Below are 4,610 nucleotides of genomic sequence, written 5' to 3'. Positions count from 1 at the left end.
CTCCTCAATCCCCTGTTGCATCCATGGGAATGTCGCAAAAGCAAATTCCTGATGTTCCCTGACACACGGACTAGAACCCACCAAGCAGCCTGCAGGCACCTGAGGTGGTCCACACAAATAATCCCCTCTGCATGGCTGCATGGCCTTCCTGAGCAGCTGGTGATGAGCTGGTGAAATCCTTCTTCTCCCAAATTCAGCAAAAAGGTTTTTTCAGTGATCACAGACCCCGAGGTGTCCGAGGCCAGGTTGGATGGGATCCCAGTAACGGGGCCTGGTGGAACATTCCCTGACCATTCCCTGCAGAGGAGTTGGAACAACATAACCTTCAAGGATGCTTCCACCCTAAACCATTCCATGATTCCTTGCCTCTATGACCTCACTCTTCAGCTTATCATGTCTTCATGAAGACCCACCTCAGAGGTGTGTGAAGCCCACACAAATGTTAACAAGAAATCTAGGAGGAAATGGGACTGGTTTCACCAGGTATATTCAATTCCAGGAACACTAACCACAGCCATGAATATTTATAAAATATCAGTAAGAAAAGAGGATAGAAGAAAATGTTGTGTTCAGACACTTTAGAGGCATAAAGAGGGAAGGCTTATCTGTACCAACCCATGTGCACCCACATGCACAGACATCACATTATTTTTTTCAGTATTTAAAACCCACAGTCAGTCTGAACCAGACTTAAGAGGAAGCTCTGAGAATCTAAGGTAATTTCTAAAGCAGGTTTTGATTTAGGAAGATAAGGAAAAGCTCTGACTAAGAAGCCAAATTTCCAATTGTATATTTCTGACAGAGACTTGGACTGGAGTTTTTATTAATCAGGACAAGATCCCAACAAAATTCACTCCTAGAAGTAGTGGCAGGTGGTGGGAGAAAGGAAAAAAAAGAACAAGAAAAGAAAAATAACATAACCAAAACCATCCAAACCTAAAAAACCCTGCAGGACGAGAGAGAGTCTATCAATAAGTGCCTGCCACCACAATAGGATACACATGGACTGCTCAAAAATGCCTTTGCAGGAAGCCAGGCCACAAATAAAACAAGACATATGGTGTGAGGTTGAATTGGCTACTTTTTATTAAATAAACAATTGATCCACATCAAGTAACTCTAAATCATTTAGGAGGTCTTTGTTGATCCTGACCAGAACTAACATGTGCAGATAACCTGCACTTGGCACTATGATTATCATTCCCTGCACATCTACCAGCCATCAGAAATCCCAATTCTATGTGTCCCAGAGGGGCACGAGAACAGAGGAGAGACAGGGTAAGGAGACACACAAAAAGAGGGAACAATTTCTTTTCATCATCCAAACATCTTCAGGGCTGTCCAAGCCTGAAGAGATGCAAACCACAGCGGGGGGACACACCTGTGTCAGTGTCACAGGGATGGCACCCCCATCCCACACCCACCACTGTGTGCTCTGCCCAGCATTCCATGCAGGGACTAAAATGCCACGACTGCTCCTGGCATAATTCTTGGCAAAGCCAGCAGAAGGAGGTCAGAAAAATATGGAGGGTTAAATGCATTCTGCCATGTCCTCATGGAAAGATCAAAAGCCAGATTTTTGCCACAACCTAATAACTTTAAAGATATAACAGAAATTGTAATGCAACATAGAAAAACTAGAAACTATTTCACCACAACATTGTCATAATCAACAAAGATCACAATAACAAGACAGAAAGAATATTTTGACCAAATGCCTTGCAAAGCTCTTGTGTTTGAAGAGGGTGAGATTCAGGTTTGGCTGCCGTGGATACTCCAGGTTCACTCCTGTGATTATAGTGGCTTCAGATAAGTTGTCTTGCTGCAATGTTCTTGTATGACTTTTATAGGTCAGAAGTATTTTAATCAACATTTTTCCAAGCTTCTGTTGGCTGCTTGCTCCTCATTCTTTTTCAAGACCCCATCTTTTAACCAACATTATTTTAAAACCATGCTAAGTGCCACCACTCCATAGTCACCACTCTCACACATCCTACAGAAATTGAAACATTTTTGAAAATCCAATCCTGATGTAACTGAGATAACACCTGTGAGCTTCTGCCATACTTAAGGCAAGGTTAAGGTCAAGTGGCAAAGATTTGGGTTCCAAAGAATGAAAAGCTTTATGGTGACAGTAAGGATTACAATTCAATCATTTGCTGGGAACATAAAAAAAATTTAATTGTCACTCTCTAGGAGGTGCATTCTGCTTTTCAGCTGATGATCCATCGCTGCCTGTTTTGATTTTTCATTAAAATATGAAAAATGCTTTCAGAGTAGTATTTTTCTGGAGGCTTGATCCTCAAAGACTAGACCCAGCCCTGAGTGTCCACCAGGATCTCAGCAGAGTTTCCGTGACACCACTGGCATCCCAGTGCTCAGTTAACTTTCTCTTGAGAGGGTTTTTGTGGATTTACACCCAAAATTATCCATGTCTGATGTTTGTAGTGGGCTCATTTCCTATGGAGTAAAGGAAGGGAGGAAAATCATGCAGCACAACATATGCCATTATTAAAACAAAAACTATTATCAGGATAGAGCAAAGAAAGTAACTTTGCAATAAAAAAGATCCCCAATCCACATTTTGGGTTCACACCTCTCAAACAGCTTATGGGAAAATAGTGACAGCGACAACAACAAACACAGGAGCAACAAAAATGTGGAATCCCAATGCCTGTGCCCACAGTGAGAATAAAAAATGCAAAGCCTGGGCCACCTCGCCTTTAATTTCCTAACTGCTGTTTTGTAAGGCTGTGTCATGCTTCTCAGTTCAAACACGCTTTGGCTCTTTATTATTCATGGGCCTTTTTCTCAGTCAGTGGTGTTGAATAATAAAACAGCCCAGGATCAAATGGGCCAATTCTCCACGCCTGACACCAACTGCTACTGTTCGCTGGGCTCTGCCAAGCGTTGCCTCTGATAATGAGTGGGATTTGGTTAAACAGTAAATTAATGAATAATGAAATATCCAGGTTGATCAGTTAGAGAGCACGCTTGCTTTGCCCCCGGCCAAGTGCTCGGGGCAGAAATTACTCTCAAACGGCACTTGCCTGTGTGCTGGGCTGGATAACTATTTTACAGCCTATTGCTTGACAGGATGTTGGGAAGGGGGCGAGGGGAAGGGGGGAAATCGGGGAAGCAGAGCGGGCAGAGCAATCTCCTTATCAGCCCGCATGGAGGGGAGAAGGGGCCGCTTTGGGGTTGTGCAGACCCCCTAGAAAGGGGAGAGAGTTGCGGGGTTGAAGGAGGTGGTGATGACTGGAAAAAGATCCCTTTCAGGTCTTCCTTCCTCTTCTCCTGGCTTTTTTATTATTATATCTGTGGTGGCATCATCATCACCATCATCATCATCATCATCAATCATCATCATCATCATTATTATTATTATTATTATTATTATTACTATTTCCTAGTCAGGATTACCGATATCACTGAGGTTAGGTCAAATTTCCCCCTTTCCCCATCACTGTTAATTCTCTCTTTCCAAAATCCCTGTCCGAGCGTGTTTCAGAGCGGGGCCATCCCTCCCGGCAGGGTTGTTTGGAGCCCAGACTGCAGAAGGAGCCTCCCAGAGCCTTGTGTCAGGTGTTTTGGGCAAATAAAAGAGCCTGTGAAAGGCTCTGCCTGCGCGGGATGGGGCGCAGAAACAGAGAGATGGAAAAAGTGCGGAAAAGAGGAAACAACCCTGAACCCTTCATTTTAATAACCCCGTACCCTTCATTTTCTGCATGGGAAGAAATAAGTAGCTGTGAAATATTTCCCGCAGGTCAGTAACACAAGCACATGTAAGCACACAAGCACACAAGCACGATTTTTACTGCTGGGGAAGGGGAAAAAGCCCTCCTTGATTCGCACATGCAGGACTGTACCCCAGCCCAGGGTGGTTTTTTGGGGGTGCTGGTATTGCTCCACATCAGCGAGAAAACCACTACAATTATCGCCTTTTATTCAGACGGGAAACTCTCTGTAACCAACTTGCTTTTTTTTTTTTTTTTTAATGGTTATTCTTCCCAAACTTTCCAAACAAGCCCGAACTTCTAAGCCAGCACAAGGAGGGTGAGGAAAAACGATGTATACATACTAAAATAAAAGAAAGGAGTAGAAAACCCTTCTCTTTCCAGGTCGGGGCTCAGCTGCTTTCGCTCATGTCGCTCCTAAGTTAAAGTTTAGAGAAACCTGTGAAGCGTAAGGAGAAGGAGATCCCGGCTCTGCCTCGGCCATCGCCCCTGTCCTCCCCCGGCAGCAAGGAAAAGCCTCCAGGCTCCGGCTGCGACGGCAAAACCCCGGGAAATCGGGATTGGAGGGGTTTAACCACAGCCTCCTTCAGTCTCTCCGTCTCCATTCATCGGCGTTGTGTGAGTGCAGGGATGAACAGGCGGCTCTGGGGCAGGTTAGAGCCGGTGTTTACTTCATTTCTCACATTCACCCTCTCATCTTAATATCAAAATCCAGAACTTTTCGTTTTTAAGTATTTCGCTGCGTTCCCTTCTGCTCTCCAATTTAAAAAGCATTTTTTACTCCGGACTATTTCCGTGAAAACCATTTACCAAAAAAATGTTTTCTAGCCCCATTTGCAGTCCTTCCACCACCATCCCCACCCTCTTCCCATC

Source organism: Camarhynchus parvulus, chromosome 3 (assembly GCF_901933205.1).
Source record: "Camarhynchus parvulus chromosome 3, STF_HiC, whole genome shotgun sequence".
Classification (NCBI taxonomy): domain Eukaryota; kingdom Metazoa; phylum Chordata; class Aves; order Passeriformes; family Thraupidae; genus Camarhynchus; species Camarhynchus parvulus.
Note: the sequence above shows the minus strand (reverse complement) of the source record.